The 23,304-nt window shown below is 46.0% G+C and overlaps 1 long non-coding RNA gene across 5 annotated transcripts in view; it reads left to right on the forward strand.

Annotated features, from left to right (window-relative positions):
* LOC112970641 overlaps positions 1–23,304 on the forward strand; it is a 46,712-nt gene that overhangs the window by 9,004 nt on the left and 14,404 nt on the right. For 2 of the 5 annotated variants that reach the window (XR_003255099.1, XR_003255098.1), the window contains exon 6: positions 3,008–3,911. The exons of 1 other annotated variant lie outside the window; for it this stretch is intronic. This is a non-coding gene — a long non-coding RNA (uncharacterized LOC112970641). Of the gene's footprint in view, positions 1–3,007; positions 3,914–23,304 lie in introns of those variants that run through there. 2 more of the 5 variants (XR_003255100.1, XR_003255097.1) reach the window with 2 other exon arrangements.

Consider the following 23,304-nt stretch of genomic DNA (forward strand, 5'->3'; position numbering starts at 1 on the left):
GGCCTCATTGTGAATTCCTAGCAAGCAGTTGGTCTTTAAATAAAAACGTTTTTGAAGTAATGTACTGATATAATGTGGGAGACAGATAAATATCTGCAAAGGTTTTTGCACCCTATTTGCAGTGTGATTACAGGAGATGTTAACAGAGAAAGTGCTTTTACTTACTACCAAGGTTTGTATTTGTTCATGTACCTAGACTATATAGGGCAGGCTGTATAGATCACATCACAGAAAGTGGGATGCAGATGACACTGTGGGGTATGGCCATATAATGGTCCCACAGATTAAGACTAATTGCAAAGAAGACACAAGAGCTGGGCAGTTCTAATTTACTTTCCTTCTTGTAGCACCCCCCACCCCCCACTGCGGGCGTCATCGCTGGATTATCTAGGGCCTTCCGTCAGCAGCACTTTGCTGTACCTGGCCGCTGCTCTATATCCCCTGTCCCACAGACCCACCCCTGTGACACCCTGGGCAATGCACCCGGCTCAGCACCTCCACTACGAGTAATGTGTTCTTGGACACTACATTGTTCTTATTTCATTACCCTGGGACCTCAGTAACACGGTGTAGTTGCTTGGTTGAACTCAGTAGTGGCTGTAATTGCACCGTATGCCCGTGCTGTGCCCAACACTGAAATGGTGGACGCGAGGCACTCCACCGAGCACAGCTAGCAGCTCCTTCTTGTCAGTGCATACCCTCTTCTGGGTCTGCTAGCAAATGTACCAGGCTTTGCACGGCAGCTTTGCAGACAGCCTGTCCCCATACCCCCCCATACCCTACCACAGCGCTGGCTGCTCCACGGGGTTGTGGTGTTTTAGATTGGTGACTCATTTCCGATTTTTTAAACTTTCAAAAGCCTCTTCTTGAGCCTTGAACCATTCCTGTAATGCAGCCTTGTGAATTAATTGCCAAGGACTCACAAGTTGCTGATAGATGTGTACAGAAACTAGCTACACAGTTGGTTATTCCTGTAAATCATTAGACTCTTCACAAATTTCAGTCTGGGCTTTTCCTTAAAAGCCTTCTCCCAAACTGGACCCAAGACAATGGACATCAGCAGGTGCAGATCCCAGTGACTAGGAGGATATTGTCACATATCCAAAAGCCTGGTGGAAGGAGCAGACATTAGGTCTGAATTCGTCCTGGCAGGGAGATATGGCTGAGAGAGGAGGAGGAGGAGGAGGAGGAGGAGAAGGTCAGAGGCAGCTTCAAGGAAATGGCTTTGGTTTAAAATGTTTCCTTAGAGTTTTCACACTGGAAAAATAAAGTACAGAAATATAATTGCTTGGCAGAGAAATGACAATTATTAACAATACTGTATGCTTTCAGTACTCCATGCACAAAGAGACAAAATATATCCCTAGCCAACTTAACAGAATTACAAGTCCCCGTTGTAAAAGTGCTTTTTTTTTCCAAAATAGCTCACATAATCTGGGAATACTTTTTTATCAGTACTGGTAACAGGCTTTTTTTCCAGTATACCATTTCCTTCTGCTACAGCGACAGAACCTTTACAGGGCAGACGAACTTTATCTAAACAGTGTATCAGTGTCAGTCCAGCTGGGAACACTACTGGGATACTCACCTCACATTGTTTCCCTTCCTTTCTATGTCTGTCTTTGTTTTTTCCTGTTGTAACTCAGTAAGATAATCACGGTCACCCTTTCCCAAAGGGTTAGTCTTCGCCCTGTTGATCTGACAAGCTCCTTTTTTGAAGATGGTTCACACCTGCCACTTGAGCTTTGTTGCCTCAGGATGTTTTTCCTCCTCATGCAGGCAGGCACTGGGGATTTGGACTGGCGTGCATACCTGCAAGATCGGGCCAATGCAGGGTTATGGCAAATGTCACCAGCGAGCGTGGAGGAAAAGGGATGCCAGTATGTCTGGTCTGCTTTCTTCTTTTGGGGCATAGCTTGGCCAAAGTACTGAACTGTTGAAATGTCACAGAGGAATATGTAGTGTGGATGGATTTTTTCATGGGAAGCCAGGACTGATTTACATTTGTTTTTTTCTGTTTTAAGTTATAGGAGAAAAACTTGGAGGGGATTTGCCTTTACATCCCAGAGGCAATTCTAAAATAACTCTGGTTTAAAAAGAGGTGTTTCCCAACAGACTGGCAAAATAAAAGCATGCATATAATGCCCTAAAAAGGTCATTCCTGACCAGAACCTGAAACAGCTGAAGTACAGATTGTCAGTCTTCTATTCTGCCAACTCCTGTGGCATTTTTGTACCTGTTTTTTTTTTTTTCATCTGCATTTCAAATAATTTTTATGTTCTTCACTGACTCTGCTAGGCAGCATGTTGTCAGGACCCTGTGTGCAGCAGCTGACTCTGCAGCCTCTTACCCCGTCCTATGGGTTTGGCTGCCTGTGTTCAAGGTCTGCTCTGATATGGTGCGGCGTAACCTGGGATCAGAGTGCTGCCAAAACAGCAGTGAGAAGCCTTGTTGGGGGCCTTCCCCAGGGCTCTGCCGCTTTTTTGGGAACTGCGGCACAGAGCTGCCCTTGCCCCGATCCTCACCTGAGCTAGGCTGTAGGTATGCCTGTGCCTGGCTGTGGGCCTTGCTGATCCTGATCCTGATCCTGATCCTGACTCGCTCACTTGACTTTCTGGCTTAGCCTCGGGCCTGGCTCGTCACTACAGGCTTGTCTGATGGCCACTGGACTCTTGGCTGAACCCGGTTACCATCACCGGACACGCTCCGCTCTTCTTGCTCAGGCACTGTGGCACTGCGCTCCTTGTCAGTGAGGTCCCTGTCCCTGCCTGCCTCGCTGTCACCCTCGGCCCCGCTCACCTTCGCTCCTGGTGCTCCCCAAGCTCCTCCGCAGTCACTGCACTGCCTTGCTCCCTGTGTTGTCCTCAGCCTTCTAGACACAGCATCTCTGTCTGTTTATAAAGTTAGAGAGTAAACGGGTGGCAATACGAGACATATTATGGGATCAGGCTGGTTTATTGCTATGACAAGTAAGACCTGTCATTAGCTTTGCTCCTTTTATTTCCAGCTTCCTAAAAAAAGAAAATAAATTGGATCTATTGGCAAGGGCTAGGACTACTCAGAAAACAGCCAGCAGGAGGAGCTCTCTAGACATCTCGGTTGATCACTTTTCAGTCCCTCATATCTGCACGTTTCAAGGGCATCACCTTAGAGCTACTTTCTTGGGACTTCCTTGCAGACAAACCAGCAGCAGCAGAAGACACAGACAACCTCCTGGTATTGCTGCTGAGCAGCTCCAGTGATTTTTTTGAGGCTTCTCAGGTTCCTTTTTCCACAGTTGTTCATTCAGAAACTTCAAGTGTTCATGAAAACCTTTGGGCTTCTTTTTGGCCCCTTCCAAGTGTTTTATCTACCAAGGAAGCAAATATAAGATTTTATGGACAGCATCCTAACCACAAAGTAAAGAATTCCAAAGTGATGCTTGCCTTTGCGAAGAAAGATATCCTGCTAGATTCCTCACAACTTCACAAGGGGACCTCTAAGCAAAAAAATGCATCAGCACAACTCTGAATACTGGTATTACAAAGCTATTCAAATAATTCTGCCTCCTTGTGTATAGTTCATCTTTTTATTCTGTGAGAAGCAGGTCTGGAGGACAGTAGTCGTACTCTGTTCTCCTCAGTTAGGTACAAAGTCTCACCCTGCTTCTTAGGTCCAGGCCTGCAGCTCTGAATTGCCTGGGCCCCATGACCATGTCTCTGCCCTGGATCTTAAAAAGAATTCAGATTTTTTTTTATGTGGTGGGCTCTGTGCTTTTGTAAATCTGGCCCTCATTTAGTTATCTAACTGAGAACTAGGTGCCTTCTGGTCTTGAATGTTGCTGTAATAGTTATTTTGATCCTGAATAAACCAGAAACTATTCTAATGCATATCAGTGTAAATGAAGTCAATAGAGATTCTTCAAATTTATCCTGGTGTTCAGAGAATGGAATTCATGCACTTCAATTTACAGCTTATTAAGTGATCAGAATTAATGAACTCGCAACAGTCTTTTCTGTTCTTGTTTACACGTTTTATTCCTATTCACTCATAATGTACATGGTTTAGAAAAAGCAGAGAGTTGAAAAGGCAGTGTGTGGGTCAGAGCTGTCCCATGGAGCACAGCATTGTACTTCGAGGCTTTAATCACATTTGCAAAGCGACTGTGTAGAAATTGCACCTTCTGACTCATTTGAGCAGTAGCCTGTGCATTCTGATTTGGATCTGCTGACCATGAGAGGACAGAAGCAAACATTTTGCTCCTTTTTATTCCTGTTGACATGGCGTAGGAATGAGAGAACGGGTTTCAAAAACAAAGCCAAATGCTACCCTTGGTTCCTTCTCTGCAACCAGTAAGAGAATGTGCCCTGCAGAATCTTTATCACTGCTAGTGATGCACAGAAACCCACCTTGATTTTCAGAACCCCATTTCTATTCTGGAAACTAGAAAAATATTTGCACTGAGGAACAGAGATGTTCTTCAGAATTACTGGAGGACAATGTGTATAGAACAATGCTTCTGTTTTTTGGGAGTCATTTGTCACTGTAGTACCATTTTTCAGTCTGGAGATTGGGAATAATGGAAACTATAGGATCTGCCTTGCCTTTTATTCTGAGATTTGGAAGTCACATAGGATGACAAGAGGAAAACCTCACATACGATGAGCAGTAATCAGTGCACACAGCAACAAACCAAACAGAAAAGCTAGAAACATCTGTGTTGACCTTCTGAAAAAGAACAACATCACTGAAAATATTTAGAACTATTAAGAACAATGAAAATAATGTACACCAGCCTTCTAAAGGACTGCCTCAGTATCATCTTCATTTGTATTCAGCCTTCTAGTCTTAATTAGGTATTTGGTGTTTAAACTACACTCGAGGTACCAACTGAAGGTTTATCTCACTGTGGTTTTTCATATTCTTCTTGGTCCAACTCAAGGTTGAAATGATGAAAGGATCCCATTGATTTTTGTGGTGTTTAAGGCTAAACTTGTGGGACTAGATGCTCATCTGAACATCATTTATCTCTGACTTCATGGCACATGACAACTTTTCAATGCCCCATCTGATCAGTTGCAAAATTTCAGAGACTTCCTATTATCAGTGGGAGAGAATGCCACTAATTTGTGAAAAGAGTAGAGAAACAAAAAGCGAAAAATGGGGGAGAGGCAGTAATTTAGATACAGCTGCATCTGGAGATCAAGTAACTGGGTGATAGCACTCATATGTGTCCCTAGCAAACCTATACCTTTATCTCATCTCTGCCTATCACTCCAGTGAAGCTTATCATGTGAGCACATTGAAAGACCTGCCACCAGATAAGTAATATGGGACTTGTATGCAACCTCTGCAGAGCTGGAGGAGACTGAAGATCCAAAATTAGGAGGAAGAAGGATGGGAGCACACAGCAACCCCGGTGTGAGGGAATTGAGGGTACCTCGGTAGGGCAGTAGTGTAGGGGTGCACAGAACCCCTGATGGTGACATTTAGAGGACCCTTTTACATGGAAAGGCACATTCAGGAAAAAGGGGTAGGTGGGACACTGAGTTGCTGTTGTAGGAGAGAATGAGGGATTCCCAAAGAGGAAAATGGGTGGAGCAAATGGATTCCTGAAGAGGAAAAGGTTGGGAACCTGGTGACTCCTACATAGACGGCTTGGGTGCACGTGCAGAGCCCCAGGCGTGAGAATGGGGCCGAGAGAGGTGTTTGGAAAGGTGGCATATGAGGCACTTGTGAAGGAGGGCTTATGGAGTAAACTACTGTACGAGAGACCTAAATCTCAAAAGGAACTGTTGTAGGTAGTGAACTGCCCTCAAGAAATGAGAAGCAGAGTGTGAGCCAGGCATCTCACGCTGACCAGAAACTCTGACAAAGTGGGAGTGAGAGAGGCCAGGGCCTATATAAATTAGGCTTTCCACATTTTGTCAGCAAATGAGAAGGGTTGTTTCAGTCCCTGTGGACTGGTGGTGGCTGATGCAGGGCTTACTGAAAACTGGAGAAACTGGTTAGTAACTCGGGCAGGCCAGAGTGGAGCCCAGGGCTGGACAGAGCTCGGAGCAGAGCTACACAAACAGCTGACACTGAACCTCGTCCTCGCAGAGCGCCTGAAACTGCCCGTATGGCAGCTCCTGTCCGGGACGGGTGGAGGTGGTGTGTCGCAGTGGCTGCTCTGCAATCTTTGTGCTCTGCGGAGGCGGGTAGTCTCTGGAAATTGATGTGTTGCAAGTTCGTAGGTTTTTTTACCTATTTTTGCTTATGTGTCTGCAATACCAGCACTAAGACATGAGAGAGACCCGCAGAGGAAGGAGTAGTGAAGTGGTACTGGACTCACTTGAGGGTTATTCCAGGTTCCTGAAAAAGGGGGGGACGATAGCCTGTGGTGGTGCTTGAGGAAGGTAGAGCATGCTGGATTCACGGGACTCAGCTTTAAGTAAGACTGACTTAAATTTCTGATTGAAAAACAAACAAGCCCTAATATATGTTTCAAGTACTGCTCTATTTTCTGAAGTTGTTTGCTTTTTCTCTTCTTTCCTTCTTAGTATCAGGTATTAAAGCAGTCCACAAGGCAATAATTGAACAACACTGCTAGAATTTCCAGGTTCTGTTTCTTTAAGAAGTTCAGAAAACTTGTCACACTACCCCAAGAAAGCTCTTTCTGCTGTGCTGTTTAATCCAAAGTAGTTTATATCAGATTTATGTTCTGGCAGCTCTGTGATAAGCTTGGACTCCACCACATTATAAACATAAAAAATTACTTAAAACTGTTGTTACTAAATTTAAAGGACTGTTTTGTTTCATGAAGTCCTGTACCCTTGTATCAAGGTTGTGGTCTCCATGGTTCTGCACCTCATGCATTTACAAACTTGAGCAACCTGGGATGAAGACATTTCTACCAGTGACAACTTAATATTTTGGTAGATTTAGCATCTTCTCTGTGTTTAAACTGTGCATGTCTAAAACACAGTAGAAGATGTAAAGCACTGAAGAATTCAGTGATGTTTGGTGTTTAGGTAGACCAAAGGGTCCTTGATATTTAAATGCTAGGTTTCGCGTCTCTCATGTAAGTTACCTTAAACCTGATGTCTAGATTCATAAGGCTTCCCTGAAACCTTGGCAAAATATGAGTCTTATCATTAATGAATTCATCTTGAAATTACTTGTCTTGAAAAGGTTGTGTATTACTTGCATGGGACCGTGCAACCTGGTCTCTATAGAGTTTCTGTACTCATGACCATCACCGTCTATTTTAAGTGTTCATTATGTGGTTCTGCTGACATTAGTAAAACATTCACTAAATCTGGGAGTTTTCTTCTAATGTTATATCCCAAACACGTGATTCTGTAACTCAATGGGACCATGGTGCAGGGTCACTTGGCATTGCTCCAAGGCCTGTCAGATATGTAGGTGTGCAAAGGCAGCAGCTGAACAGGGACAGGCAGAGGACAGAGTGAACCTCTACGCTGGCTTCTTATTTCCAGCCCCATCCTCTGTACTGTTGTGTTCTGCAGTGAGAATCCTTCAATTCTTCTTCCTTTTGGGGTTTTAATGCTAGCAGATGGGAATCCAGCTCAACTTTCAAAAACTGTGAATAATTTATTAAGAACAAAATTGTTGGGTCTCAGAGCTGGTTCTTTCTCTCTCTCTTTCCCTTTTCTCTCTGCAAAATGCCTTTCAGAGGTAAAGTTTCTAATTACAGGTCAGGGAGGCAGGTTTAATCACACAGCAGAGCCCTTGATGCAGCATTAGAGAGTGTTATTTATACACCTGAATTAATAGGGATGCAGCATTTCAGTTGAGAAGAATAAGGTGGTTTTCAATTTCACTCTTTTTTTATGTGAAACAAACCACATCAGATTCATCAGGCTTTTTGACCTAAATTATTGGGATTTTAAGTAACTAACACGTAACTGCTATGCAGATCTAGAGTGAAAAAGAAGCAAGAGTAGAGAGAGAACTGTGCACATAACAAAGAAAGGGGAACAACAGAAGCAGGATGCATCAAAAAAAGCCAGGAGAGGATAGAAAGAGGAAGCCATAGGGAAAACTGAACAGGTCAAAAATATAAATGTGCTGCTGCCTATCCCAGGGGAGACTTGTGGAGGGTGGTAGCATCCACAGAAACTGAAGGGCAGGCTGCAGTGTGTTGGCATGCACCCAGATACCTCAACATATTGTTCTTTTAAGGCCAAATATAGGAGAGGTGGAGATGAAACCTGAAGTGTGTGAGGAGTCCCTTGTCCTCCGTGCTGCAGGGAATGGGATCCCTGCGCTGTCAGCGCTTAGACTCACCGTCAGCTTTTACTGGACGTATTGGTTCTGTAGCACTGGAAAGAATTGGGAAGTCCCGGACAGGATTGTGCCTGCAGTGTTGTGAGCTCCAATGTAACTTATTTACAGCAGTATAGAAATGAATTCTTCTGCTATTTTGGTTATGAAACGCATACTACCTGCGGACTTCTGTCCACAGTTGTACCTCTACCTCTAAATTTGTTTGGCTTCATGTTTGTTTTTTGCTTGGCTACTTGGGAGGTCTGTGAAAATTTCAGGGAGCTTTCTGGACTTTTTCTGGGTTAAAAGATGGGAGACCCATGCCTATGCATCTGATTCTCCAGGTTACGGAATACACAGATCTCTCAGTTGACGGAGATCCTGATCCAGACTCATCGTTTGGGCTGCGTGATAGGGTTGTGTGCCTGCCACAGGGTGGATGTGTTGGGCCATGTATGGGAAAGGGCCCACAACGCTAGGCTCTTGCCTGCTAGCAGCACTTGTCCTGGTCGCATTCACTGATAAGGCACCTTTCCCACAGTGCGCCCAGGTGCACAGTATGTGAGACTTGACAGGGCCTTGAACAGCTTCTAGAAGCTCTATTTTGCTGCGGTTGGGTACCTCTCTAGATGCCCTACTCAACAGTCTCTCAGCTAAGCTAAGAGACAAATGAATGCAAAGCTGTCATACCTATATGATATATTACTTAAGAAAAAAAAGGTTATCTACTTTTGTAAATTTACTTTTAATTCCTAGATAATTTTTTTGTTTAGATTACACAGACTGGGAACCTTGTTCTCACGTATGTCTGCAAATCATTGCTACAATGCTGGAGCAGTATGTGCAGGGAATAGAAACTGATTCACTAGGTCAGAGCATCACAGTGCGCCGGCTTTTGGGTGCTGCAGTTCCTTCCATCAAACTGGGTCTCAAGCAGTGGGTCAGGATCCAAAATTGGATTGAAGCCGGATGGAAACTCAGTTGCAGGAAAGGGTTCACAAGCCTGAGAGAGGAAGCCGAAGAAAAGTCTTCAACAGAGAAAGATGGAAAAACTGCTCTGCAGGACGCAGTAAGAGCAGCTCAGCTGTGCTTCTTAGGCCTTGCACTGCCAACAGGAGGTTCTCCACTAGGCTGCAGAGAAGGAGGATGCGAGGTCTCTGTGTGTTCTCCCTGTGACATCCCTGTTATTACTGTCACACGCAGATGGCTGACACCCACCGCGTCAGAGGCAACCAAGGGTTTGGTGTTGTGCTGTTCTAGACAACCTGTCGGGTGTGTGATAGTCAGCCTGCCCTTCCTGAGGGGGGAGATTTAGAGGGAGCTGTTGTGTTTCTGCATGTATGTGGTTTTCTCCTCCAAAAATAGCTATCTGTCAAAGTGGGAGGATTTCAGAGGAGGAGGAGGAGTCTCATTAGGGACAGGATTAGCAGTGAGGACATGGATGGTCATATTTCAGGGCAAACACCTGTAAATCAGACTAAGCCTGTAAGTAGCAACCTATTAAACTGAGTTCACCTCAGCAGCACTCGCCCTGTGTCTGTTCAGGAAGGCTGGAGCCAGCTCCCTGGCCCTCAGAGTGAGGCTGGTGCTACAGGCTCTTCCCTGTGCCATTTTATGCACCAGTGGAAATGGAGCAACTGTGGATATTTAGAGCTGACAAGACAAATCACTTAGGGACATACTAAGGAGATGATGCCATTTTTTTAATAAATCTTTTTTCATTTCTGCTTGCCAATTAGGAATTGGAAATTCTTCCAATTTCTGGCCCTTAGAGCTCTGAAATGCTTTTCCCTCCTCTTTTCTTTTTAGAGGCTTTTAATTAGAGAAATTCTCTTTAACGCAGGAGATTAGATCAAGTCTTGCAGTACTGCCCTTTCTGTTCAGCAGAAGAGCTGCTCGCAGGGATGCGTTGCCTGGTTTTCTGGAGCTGAAGTATACAACTCTTCCAGCACCCCATGCCCTTTGCAAGCTGCGGATGTGGGATGCGAAATCAGGACGTCAACCTGACTCCTCCATTACTGCCACTGGCTTCTCCTGTTTCAGGAAGGACCCGACTGTGCGGAGGTTCCKAGGGAACTCCTGCAAACTCCTCAATTACAAAGTGTTTGGAAAACTTATTTCCTACAGATAAATTATAACTCAGCCTTAACCACAAAGTATCAGTGATACTTCATTAAGTTACTTTGCGAACAAACACTCTGTACCTGCGACCTGGCGGTGAAAATGTTACAAGCTTACTGAGCTCAATCCAGTTCTCCCATCAGCTTCCAGAGTGATTTCTGACATGACAATATTTTGGTGCCTGGATTTCACCTCAGTAAACAGGATAATAATATCTACTTCAATGAGGGTCTGAAGACATTTGAGATATTTGGGTAGTTGGTGCAATTGAGATACAAAGCATCCTTATATTTACTAATATTTAATTATTCTGTTAGCTGCTCTCTATTTTATATAACTTATGTTAAATATTGTTCTGAAAGAAGATCCAGCAGTTTCAAATATTAGATTTTAGTATTATTTTGTAAGTTTTCTCCCTTTTTAAAGGAAGACAGCAAAGTTCCATTTTTCTTTTTAGCTTGCCACCACTAGATTGGAGTGTAGGACTGGAGAAAATGTATAATGGAGAATCACATGGATTTCTCGCCTGTAAGGGAATTTTCTTCTGTAGGTTAGGCAGAGTGAATATCCCATATGAACTGAGGTTCTGTCTCTGACTTAAGCACATGAGCTGATCCAGTAGTGTCTAATAAGCCAGTGGTTTCAATAGGAGTACATTCTTGCTTAAAGTTAAGCATATGTTTAAGTGCTTTACTGAGCTCAGGCTGCATCTCGTATTTAAGGTAACTGTGTTACCTGTAACTGTGTTTAAGGTACCTTGTATTTAAGGCTGACTGCTGTCTCTGACCACTTTGCCAGGTAATGTGACTGCGGGTCAACATCCCCAGCAGTGTGTTGTGTACGATGAAGAACTGTTGTTTCCTTCTATCACTTTGTGTTCACTAATAGTGAGAGGTTTTGTAAATGACTGAGAAATATGCCTGAGTAGGTTTGGAGAGCAATTAAGAGCTTGAGCTAGAAGATACAGTTCTGTTTGCACATCTTTCTGCTGGTGCTGGGTCTGCCCTGCCTGGGAGTGCGGTGATTCCAGTGACGCTAATGCTGGATTTTCCAGAAGAGAATGGAAATGAAGAAACAGGAACGATGTGACAAACCACGTGAGCCCTGTGCGTTTCTAGTGTTTCCGCAGAACCTCATGGAGGTAACTGCTGCTGCTCTGAAGGTTCTTAAGTTTCACCACTTCTTCAGGTTAGCTACGTGCACCATTCTCCCAAGAAAAGAAAACTTTGGCACTCAAAGCAATTTGTATCCAAAGAAATCAAAGTAAATGTCATCATCCCTGTTTTACAGATACAGAAACAAAGATTTTGACAAGTGATTTACTCAAGTGAGAGAAAAATAAGAGTCAAATCTTGTACAAGGATGCTCTTGTAAATACCTGTCCTGTGTTTTAATTAATAAGTGTTCAGATTTCCTGCTGGTTTTGGAGTCTGGGAATTACTGGGAACAACTGATATGTCTCTGAGATGTTACATTCTTCACTTTAGGGTTGTGCTGATAGTCATTTTCCATGCTGAAACATGTTGCCTTAGTTTAATTCCAGGAACTATGGATGTTAATTTCTTAAGAAACTTTTGGTAATTGTAATGCAAGCAGTTTTGGGAGTGGGGAAGAATCAGCTGAATCAGAAAGAAGATCAAGTTCTGCATGTATAGAACATTAAAAATCTAACTGTGGTTAAACTATGTGCCCAAATTCTCTGGGGTGCTTTTGGGAAATACTGCACCTCTGTGGGAAGCACGACTGGCCTGGGTGAGTTGCTGGCATACAGCTGTCAGATAAAAAATGCAGTCTGTGCCACTGCCTGAGTAACGAACATTTCATTTTGTAGTAGGCATAAAGAGTTGCCAGTGTCATTGAAATMTGTAGCTCTGAATAGTTGCTGTAAATTTCATCTGGGCAATATCCCCAATTGTGTTAGATATAATTACATTCAAAGTTCTTTTTAATCATTTATTTGGAACATGTCCCAAGATTCAGCAGTTTTGGATTGGGATAGAAATTGAATTATTTATTATCAATTAGAGGTTGTCAGAGCCTTTGACACCACGTCGAGCTGGCATTGTTTGGTATCTGTATTAATGATCGTATAGATAAAAGCATGAAATTATTGGTTAGGAAGCTTTTATTCTGGGCTGAGAAGGCTAGTTTGCATACTTGGCTGGGTGCTTCCCTACACTCACTGTCATTATGGCTCTGTTTAATCAAGTCAGTGTTGCCTGTGGAATAGCTTGCCCATAAATTGATGAATTGAGTGTAAGAATAATTCCCCTTAGATGGAACCCAGTTGTGACTTCCCTTGCCATCCCAGCCCGACACATTTAGACTCTTCTGCTTTGGCTGTGGTCTGCTATAGACCCTGGAACAATCTTTGTCACATCTGTTCTTTTCTTAGGAGAGCAATTTATTTACGGCTATTGGTGCTATGGTAATGCCGGGTGCTGAGCTTTTGTTCCCCCAGGTGAGGGATGGAGAGGGTAACCTCACAGGTGTTCTCGAGCTCTCTTCACAACTCTCTTCTGCATGCTTCCCTCATCAGTGTGGGTCTTAAAATATATTTTTTGTTAGTGCAATTTTGGCACTTTGCAAGAAATCTCAGCTTGACAGGAAGATCACGCAACAGAAGACTGCAGAGGCTCATCCCGGATACACTGCTGCATAAAGGGAAACTGTTGGGAAATCAAGGGAAAAGGAGTATGGAGAAGATGCCACACTTGTCTCCTTGAGACACAGAAAAGAGTGGCTGAGGAGAAAAGGGGCTGGTGTGACCTTGTCTCATTCTTATGTCTTCTGGATGTTGTCTGTTGCAAGGAATACTACAGCCTTGGTGGGAGAAAGAAGAGAAAAAACACTTTTGAGGACATAGCTGCACAGTCTTTTGTAGCAAATACATATTTTCTCCGCCTGTACTGTGAGCTGCTGGAAGCAATGCGTATTAGCCCAGTAAGGAGACTGATCTAACATATTACAAGATATGATTTGAATGAGGTTATTAGAAGCTACATGCTAGATCCAGGAGGAGAGCAGGAACTTCTCCTACGATGTAATAACTCATGTTACGACTCCCTGATCAATTCTACTCCCATTTGAGTTGGTTTTCCTCATAGTAATCTTCTGTGAATTCYGGTATCATTTCTTCAAAATTATTTAAATTTCCCAATGAGATTACTGATTTGTTAGGAGATTTTTTTTTCCTGCTTTACACACATTTATCAAAAGCAGGATTGTCCTTCTGCTGTCACAAGTAAATTATCACATATGGCACTTTTCTAATTATTTCATTACAGCAAAGGAAACTGAATCTAGAGATGGACAGAAGTTCTCGTTTTACAGGGAAATGCTGAGATTTCAGAACTTGCAAAACTTTTTCAATTTCAGAATGAAACATTTTAAATTGAATTTTATCACAAAATGAAACCGAAAACATTTTTCTGTTTTGATCAAAGCAATTGCTCTGATTTCAGTGTCTTTAAACTTAAAAAAAAAGTTATTTTATGTAAAAGACAATACATTTTGTTTTAAAAACTTTTCTAGATAACCCCCAATACACTGAAAATGCCAAAACAGCTTTTTTGATATTATTGAAATACTTATTTTGTTGAACAGAAAAATCACTATGTTTTTCAAAACAGTTGGATTTCAACAACTATATTTTTCATTTAACATTCCTCCACACACAAACATCTGTTATCTAGACAAATATTTTAATACTACATAACTCCTTTTCAAATTGGTGCTTGTATGGTAAGAAGTACCTTTTCCAGTGAACTCATTTGGAAAGCTGCAGCTGCATGCATCCAAACTCTCAGCTCAGTACTGCCTTCCACAAAGGAAAGTATGCAACTGGAATTCCTGGTACAGACCTCTCTTGAAGTATGTGCTTTGTATCAAAGACGCTAATTCTCAAAAAAACAAGCCAACCCAAGCCCAGCCTGTAGCAACAAATCAACAAAAATAAAACCATTTTTGTTATAAATCAGCTTTTGTCTTGACTTGCAGAAGGTGCAATGGCCCCTTCATCTGCTCAAATCCTTCTACTTAGATAATAAAAAGTGGAAATGGAGAATGCGGAATGCCGATCTGCGATACAAACAAGTCTCAAACCCTGGGAGCAACTTTTCTTTCTCAATCTGGTAGCGATGTTTCTGATTCCCAGCCGCTGTCTTTAGAAGCTGACAAGCAGCAGTGACTCTCAACTGAGGCAGACTGACTTGGGAAATGACTAATTAAACAGTGATTGCGGGATTGCTTCCTGACCTGGGTATCAGACCACAAGGGTGAAGCTTCATAAAGATAGAGTGAATGCAGGAAGCAGTCCTGCATATTTCCACAATAGGGGCATTATGGAGACATGCCCTGGAGGATGCTTGAGACCTAGTTGAATGGATCCTGATACCATCGGGGAATGGAGTACCTGCTAGTTCAAAGCAAGCCTGAATGCAGGTTTTAATCCCTTCTGACAATTGTTGAGAGGAAATGGCCTTTCCTTTGACCTTATCGTTGTAAACAACAACTAGTCATCAGGTTTGTCCTGCTAGGGGAATAGCCAAGGTCTGTGCAAGGATTTTACTTCACTTTTTTTTTTCTTTTCTGATTACAATGGTTTAATTCTCTAGACCCAAAATACATTCTCACCCCTTAATATGCTGGCTTCAGGTACATTCTTTGTTAATTATTGAGTCCGTGCAGCTTGGTCTGGTTCAAATTAGCTTCTTGGAGCTGAGGGCAGATATCCCATGGCCTGTTTTGGTGCTCTGCCATGTGGTTGTTTTTGTGATGAGTGTTGTGAGATACCTTTTGGATGCACCAGTATTCCCAGGACTGGATGTGAGGCACATTGGCAAACTCTTCTAGCGTGACAGAGAATCACTTAGACCTATTTTCAAAGGGGCAGCAGGCAGGATGGAGAACTTGCTGCTGGGCACCATTAGTGTGGCAGTTTTAATATTATAGAATGATAAATATATTCTGGAATTGCAGCAGTGGGTGGATTTCACTCTGTGGATTTGTATGGTCTTTAATGGTAAGACAATACAGGTGATGGAGGAAAAGGAAACGAGGCAGTAGCCTTAGCTGCTCCTGGGGTTAGACCCAACTGGCTGCAGCCAGTAGGACAGAGTGAAGATGTAGAAGAGGGCTGACCTGCTCTACTGGCAGAATTTCAGGAGGATGAAATCCATTTTCCCCCAAGCCTGTGCTGGACTCTGCCACTGACAGACCCCAGTATTGGGAAGCATATCGCTGTGGCCACCTGTAAGCACCCCCTCCCCAGCTCTGTCCCCTGTTCCCAATTGCTGCTCATCAGGTGCTAAGTGGTGTGTCAGAGATCAGCTGTCACAGCCTTTCCAAAAGAGAATTTGCAGAGCTAGTAGGGAGCGCTTCTGTGCTTAGTCACAGTGTCACCAAAATCAGGAGAAAAACTCCTTAACACCAATGTAACAGAGCTTGGTAGAGTATCGGAGATTATTGATGGCTTTGTACGAATGGGCTTTTTMATTCCAGTAGAGGCTATGGGTGGGACTTGTATGTCTGTTCTTTGGTCCACCACACTAAGCCAGACTGTGAGCTGGAAGGGAGGTTTCTTGCTTGGGCTGTAAGGTCTGGCTGATCACTGCAAAATGAAGAATGGGGTGCAGAAGACAGGATGCCTGAGTTCTCTGGAAGCTGCACTTTTTCCACTGGAATAAGCAAAGGAACATTTCTTCCCTAGGTAATGACTGAGAGTTGTGATTTCTCTTGTTATCCTGGATGACCCAACTTAATTTCTGCTTCTCTAGTTTGTGAGGCTTCTTATTACATGACTGGACAAGAGAAATGTGGTGTAACTGTCTCCTAAGTAAGTGATTTTTCAGTCTGTGTTTTAGGGTCTTTTGGAGGTCCATGGACTGCTTCAGAGCCTGTGAAAGATAACTGCAAAAGCAAGTCTATTTTCAGTAGGCCTAAGTCATTACGTGTAGATCCACCTCTGCAGAGAGAAAATTGTGTAGAGGGAGAAAAGTAGGGGTCTGCAAATGAGAAAAGGTCAAAAGACCCTTTCCCTAGTTTCAAAAGAATGTCTGAAGCAGGCTGTAGCAGGCTAAGGGAAAACTTACAGATCTTTGTAGGAAGGGTGGATGCTTTTCACAGTTATATACCTCCTGTGGCAAGTTTGGGCTATGTTTTGTGTAATGTATCTGTGAGTGAAAGAGAGAGCCTGAACGCTGTGGGGAGCAACTTCTGAACACCATACCCATCCTCTGCGAAATGGGTGACCGAGGGCAGGGTCTCAAGTGGCTGAGGAGACCAGGCTGAATGTGCACTGTGCTCTTTCTCTGCGACCCRGCTGTGCTGTGGGTAATGGATGTGCCGTACCCAAGCGAATGGGTTTCTCTGATTTCATTAGGGAACTACGGCTGTAGGTGGAGGAGGGTGTTATAATAAACATACGCAATCCATCCTATAACCACATGACACTTCTTGGTTGATCCATACCAAAATGAGCTGGGATCACATTGCTTTCAGTTTTGTTCAGAAAACAATTGCACAAGGCTGTGGCCCAGATGCGAGACCGGTGGGACTGAGGCATGAGTGACTGGGCAAGCGCTTGTGCAGCCCTGATGTGAGCTGCCTGAAAGAGTTTCCTTTCTTCCTGCCCTGGGGATTGAACCTTGTGGCAAGGTCGTGTAATTAGGCTGCTTTGAAATCTGGTCTCTGAGTACTGTGTGCGCTCTCTACCTTGCGTGACACCAGCAGGTTGGGGGCAGGAGCACCATCCCCGTTGCTTGCCTGTGTGTTGTCTGCATCTTCTGTGCATTGTCTGCATCAGGGTCATGCTGTCAAAAGGCTGAAAGGAAGCATATTAGAAGAAATATTTCCCCACAACGTGCCTTCATGGCTTTCAGCTGGGATTAATGCAGTTGTTCCTGAAAGAAATCCTCTCCTATTTTCTTTCCACCCCACCCCATCTCACCACTGAGATTTATTTATTTGCAGGTGCTAACTCTTTTCCTGGTTATGGTGTTACYTGTGCTAAGGAGAGTCACAAAAAGCTCAAGCGCTTACTGATTCAGTAGTGGGAACCATTTCAACAGTGATAAAATGTTACTTTCCCCTCAGTTCTGGCACACTCATCCCATTTGCTGTTCCTACCCTGAGGTTCCCTTTAAGACTTCTTGAATTATTTCCTCTACTATATACAGCTATAACAAAGGATGGGTGCCTGGATAACTGTGCCAGCTCTACCTGAGTAAAAGGGGCCACAGAGAGGCTGAAAGGGCGCCTGTCAGCAGGCTACTAATTGCATATGTCCATCAGCAGGTTGTCCTTATACTGAAGAATGTTATYTTGAGATGAATCCATAGGCGGCACAGAAGGGTGTTGTTGAGAGAGGCGGACTGGGGAGCTATAGAGTGCTACTACTTATCAGGACAGTGTCTTCTCAGCAGGTGCAAGAGTGAAAGAGCAGCACTGGCTATGTGAGAATTGCTTTGCCTTGCAGTGATCGTCTTAAAAGGGAATATGCTTCTCCTCTTTCTCATAAGAGACCACTTGCACAAYGGTGTAAAATGCAACGCAACATTTCTGGAGCTCTGTAACAACTGGCTAGCATTCTGCGTTGTTCGTGGTGTGGGAACGCTGCTTTTCCTGCTTTTGCCCGCTGTTTGTAAAGAAGATCAGGAGTTTAGCAAATACCATCATGCACTGTCATGGCAGTTTTAATACCTGAGTATTTTTTTTCCCCCCCTGAACTGTATAGGAGCAAATTTTGCTGTTCTGTGCAACATAAGCTCTGAAAGTGTCTAAAAATTCTCATAGAGTTCAAGTGTTCACTGTGGCCTGTCTTGGAAGCTCCTCACTGAGGCCAGGGAAAAGGGTGGTTATTCAAAAATATTCACACATGTGGTTAGACTCTTTCTGATCTCCTGAGAAGTAATCACAATCATTTCCAGACTGCTTTTTTGAGTCAAAGAAAGTGTCCTCAGAGCTGACAAGGTCTCATTTTTCAATACGGTATATATTGTAATTAGGATGTATATTGCCATCAACACCATAACTTCCCAGGAGAACATGAACTGAGGATCTTGCTTGTGTCTGCCCTTACTGAATACATGCGAGAGTCTCACGAATGTTTTTGAAGCAGGTTGAATACTTGCCGTCACAAATCCTTAGAGGCCCTAATGAATGCGATCCTTTGAGTAGAAGTGAAGGTGTATTCCTCCTTCCCTACAAGAAGGGCCAGGGAATTCTGGAATAATTTTGAAGCAGAAGGTCATGCCTGTGGAGTTGCACTGTGAAGGTAGGGAGGGAAGGTTCCTGGTCTTCATTCAGCTACAGGTCAGGTGTTTGGCACATGTCTGGGAGCAGCAGAAGAGCCAGGTAGCACTGTGGGACAGCAGTCATACACTCTGACATGGAAATTTCCCTCCAGAAGCAGGACTGCTGATCATATGCAAGGAAGCAGCTGAGGGTTAAGGAGACTTTGTGTATGGTAAAATCCCCCTCTTTATTCATCTATTTTTATTCTTTAGAGATGCTTACGCTGTTAAATGAACATCTCACAAACATCAACATTATTCAGCAAAAGGTCACAAACAACCCTGCTGAGGGGCAGGGAAGCAAGGAAACCGAGGCAGTGTGTCACCCCTTTGATTTCTTGGTGACAGGCTGAGGCAGAGGAAACCCCCATGGTACTGGAAATTGGCTTTYGTGCAAAATGACTCGTGGGACCCTCTTTAACCTGACCAGGCAACAGGGATGTGCCTGAAATGTCAAAAGAAAGGGCTGGCCTGAGACGCAGGATGGTAAATGCTAGTCAGAGGGGATGATGTTGCAGCTGGTAAGACTACATGTCCTTATTTCAGGTCCTCACTGCCAAAATGCCTGCTCCAGTATTAGCCCCACTGACCGAGAAGTAGGGCTACTAAGGAGCCAAGGGATTTATCGCAGGGCTCGGTGGCAGTCCTGGGAGTGGACACAGGTACTCGGCGGCAGAGCCTGCTGCCTGCCTGGAGGGCCTGGCAGGGTGTACATCTGCACTTCTGAAAATCTGACCAGGAGGACTTTGGTGCCTGTATTTAGGCATCAGTGGGTTTGGCTGTTGGAAATGGCAGCCAGGAATTTTTCTCCTTGTTGTTGAGCCAGTTTTGCATCCTTGATTAGAACCAAGTGTCAGTCTGTTTTCTTGGACTCGTACTGCCAGACCTTCCTTTTCGCGGTTAGGTCACATCCTGAATCTAACTATGTGTAAAAGACTAGTGAGTTTCCAAATTTTGCCCTGCTCATAATCAGTTCCCTCCTCTTTGGGCACGAGCAAAATTACTAATCCTCTTCCTGCACACGGTATCAGGGGGGCTGGAGTCTGGCTTCTGCCACCACTTGGAGGTGGAGGTGCTGCAGGAGGGGAAGCCTGGGTGGTGGTGGTGGAGACTGCGAGAGGGAGGTGTCCTGCCTCCTGCTCCTGGGCAACCACCAAGTTTTCTGTTCTTCTGGGCTACTATGTACATCAAGGTAGTTTTTTTGGTTTTTCTTTTTAAAGAGGAAAGAATAATCTCTCTTCTGACCTTTCTGCAGGAAAGCTTACCCCACATTCCCCCTCCCATTGGCTCGGCTGGCGCTGCCTTAGGGCCAGCGAGGACCTTTTCTGTAAACTCCCTGCGTACAGGAGGCCTCTGTGAACTCTTGTATAGTAATTAGAGGAAACAACTTCAGGCTCCCACCACCCGTTATGCAACAGGGCTGGATTCAGCTACTGTTTATTACTTTGTAGCCCAACACCAGCAAGCTGTTGCCTTTTCCAGAAACCCCTCCTTCATYGCCGTCCCCCTCCCGGGGGCGGCTTTGCGCATTGCAAGAGGCAGCCAACAGGAGCTCCTGTCCCACAGTCGGCATTGGCTCCCAGGTGAATCCCGTCTGGGACCTATCAGGGAAAACTGTAACCCCTCGGTAGAAACTGTCCAAGTTTCCAAGGTAACTGGCCTCTAACCTTGTTCTGAACGCCGCCTGGTTCCCATAGAAAGCTGCCCGTTGGCGTCCCGGCGTGCTCTGCAGCAGCTGTTGCCCCCTCGGAGGGAGTTGTCCTTTGCGTGGGTCCTTTGTGCTGCCCGGGGGGGCTGCGGGCTCATGTGCTGCCCGGCACCGTGGCCCCCGGCGGCAGCCGTGTTGCGGCGGGGCCGGCTCCCAGGCAGGGCGCCCCGCGCAGCCTCGGAGCGCCTGGGGGGTGCTTCTGCCTCTCCCCCTTCCCAGGGAGCGCGAGTTATTTGGGGCTCCCAGGAGGTGCCCGGAGTTAGAGGCTTGAGCACAGATGGGGCTTCTTTTACATTTTTGGTGAGCTGGAAGGTGACAAGTGAAGAAAAAGGACACAGCGTTTTATTTAATTAGAAAAACCAAACTCCCTAAAACTAGCCTCCGAAGGGCCTCCGTTGTCATCGGCTTCACAAAGAGCTGTGACAAATGAAAGGAACTGAGCAGAGAAAAGGCTGCTTTCTCTTTGTGTCTCTTTCCCAGCTTCTGTTTGCTTTGCTGTCTCCCTTGCTCCCATTGATCAGGCATGTGGAAACATTCCTCCTCCTGCGCTCCCATTGTGGCCGCCTGGTTGCCAGGCTGCCGTTGGCTTGAATAACTTCACTAAGCCAGGCCTCTCCAAAACCATGCCATCCGGCGCGCTGGATCCGGGGCCAGACAGCGCCCTCCCATCCTGCTCCTCTCCCTCCCCCTTCCCGGCAGCGGAGGGGCACTGTGAAAAAATGTGTGAAAGAACAAGGGAGGTAAGGCAGAGCCCCAGCTGGCCGAGCCGRGGGAGAGGAGCAAGCTCGCCCTAGGAGAACAGGGGCAGTGAGGAGAGGACAATGGCCAGCCTGCTCCGCCGGGCTGAAGAGAAGGTGGGTGGTGGTGGTGAGGGCTTCGAGCCCAAAATTTCTGAGTGGAGAGGGGACAACAAGGCGTGTTTCCAGGCTGGTACGCCTGCGGGGACACAAAGCAGTAAAGCGCAGAGAGGTAAACTTCCAGCCTTGTTTCCCTTGGAGGGGAGAGACGGTGAGGACAAAACAGGAGACAGCAGGCAGCCGACTGTAACTGGGAGCGATTCACAGGCAGCCCTCGCTGGCTGCGACCACAAACACAGCACTTCAGCAAGCAGCAACCGCGGGCCAAGCTTGCCACCAGCGCTGGCTCCTGCAGCTCTGCTTGTTTCCCTGGGGTCACACGGGCTTGTGCTAGCACYGGACTGGGTGCCGGTGCCACAGCTTGCAGGGAGACACAGGTGGCAGGAAAAGTTCCCGCAACAGGTGGCAGCTCCAGCGCAGATCCCCGATGTGCCTGCGCTCCCGAGGAAAGCGTAAGGGCAGGCCGGGGGCTGTCTGCCAGGGTTCGCTCCCGGTGGCGCAGGGTAACTCTGGCGCTGAGCCAGCTGTATGCCAGGGACGTGGTGGGCTTGTACCGTCGCTGCAGTGGGGTTGGCACCCGACCGAACCCGAGGCATATCTCATGCAGCTCCGCTGCCTACAGCAGTTATTATGTCGGAGACAAATCTGTCCTATTGTTCTTAATACTATTTTTCATCAGTAAGCGCTCTGGGCTTTCAGAAGTGCTTATTGACTCAGCATGGCTGGGGTTAGATCCTCAGCTGGCGTAAAGCAGTACTGGCCATTAGCTCACAGCATCACTGTGCGACTCCCAGTTAGTCTTCACCCCTCCGTCAACTGCTGCCCAGCGCTCTGGGTCAGAGGAGCTGTGTGAACCGGGGCTCGGGCTGGGCAGGAGCTTGCTGGCGCCTTCGCGGGACTTGATTTCCCGACCGCAGCACAGGGATGTCCCCCTGTGTCCTGGGGGGGGGATGGGACCATGGGGCTGGTGGCAGGGGTGTCCCCTGCGTCCCAGGGGTGACCCCAGGCCTGCCCACGGAGGCAGACGTGGCAAAGCAGCCGGAGAGCGGAGGAAGGGAGGGGGAGCGTGAGGGAGGTCGGCCTGGCTTTGCAGAGGGGCCTGGGTTGGGACTGGGTTGAAGGGCAGGCAGTGCTGAGCTCAGGTGATTAGCATAACAATCCCGGGGCTCTGCCTTCATCCTGCGGCTAAAGCCTGGTCTGCTCAATCCAATTTCCAGCCTCTGCCCTTTCTTTAGCAGGCTAATTACACCGACAGGACAGTGGAAATGACCTTCTTAAAGTGACAGTCCCCCTGTTCTATTTACCTGTCAAAACACAGGAGACTGAGCAGTGATATCATTCAAAGAAATAACGTGTTTAGGTACAATGACCAAAACTGTTGAAGTAGCAAAGCACCTCTGTGCAGCTCATAGTGGTAACGTGTGTGTCGTTTGCCAGTAGTGAAGCGCCTTTGTAAAGATCTTTCCAAGCACAGTCCAGTGAGCAGTGGGGCGATGGGGGTGTGGGCCCGTGCAAGCTTAGGGAACAATAACCGTGCAATATTACACCAATAAATGGGCAAAGAATCACCATCTCGCATAGAAACCCGTGATTGAGGGCACTGGGTTGGAAAGCTTTTGCAGTGACGGTTTCCCTCATTAGTCATCCTAGCCTCATTCTGTCTGCGTCATTCGTAGTCCCTGGCCTAGCGCAGCTATGTCTGTCCTCGTCCCGAAGGGGCTGCGTGGCTCAGGCCTAACTCGGATGTGGCCTTCAGGCCCCATGACGTTCTCAGTGCCCTGATGTCCAGCCCTACAGGAGCCACAGCCTGGGTGTCTGCTCGGGCAGCAGCCTGGTGGGGAGCACGGCCTTCCAGCAGGCTGCGGCTTCGGAGGAAAGGGCGCAGGACACTGCAGTCTGTCCGGCTTCCTGCAAGCTGCAGGCAGCCCTGAGGCTGCTGGCAAGGTGCTTCTGTTGCCATCCATGGGGTGAAGGGTAGGTGCTCCCAAAGGCCTTGCAGGAGCTTGTCCACTGGAGCAGAAAGACAATGATTTCCAAGGAGGGCCAAACGTGTTTCTATATTAGTGTTTTGACT

This window comes from Apteryx rowi, unplaced genomic scaffold, assembly GCF_003343035.1.
Source record: "Apteryx rowi isolate R43461 unplaced genomic scaffold, aptRow1 scaffold_40, whole genome shotgun sequence".
NCBI classification, from domain to species: Eukaryota; Metazoa; Chordata; class Aves; order Apterygiformes; family Apterygidae; genus Apteryx; species Apteryx rowi.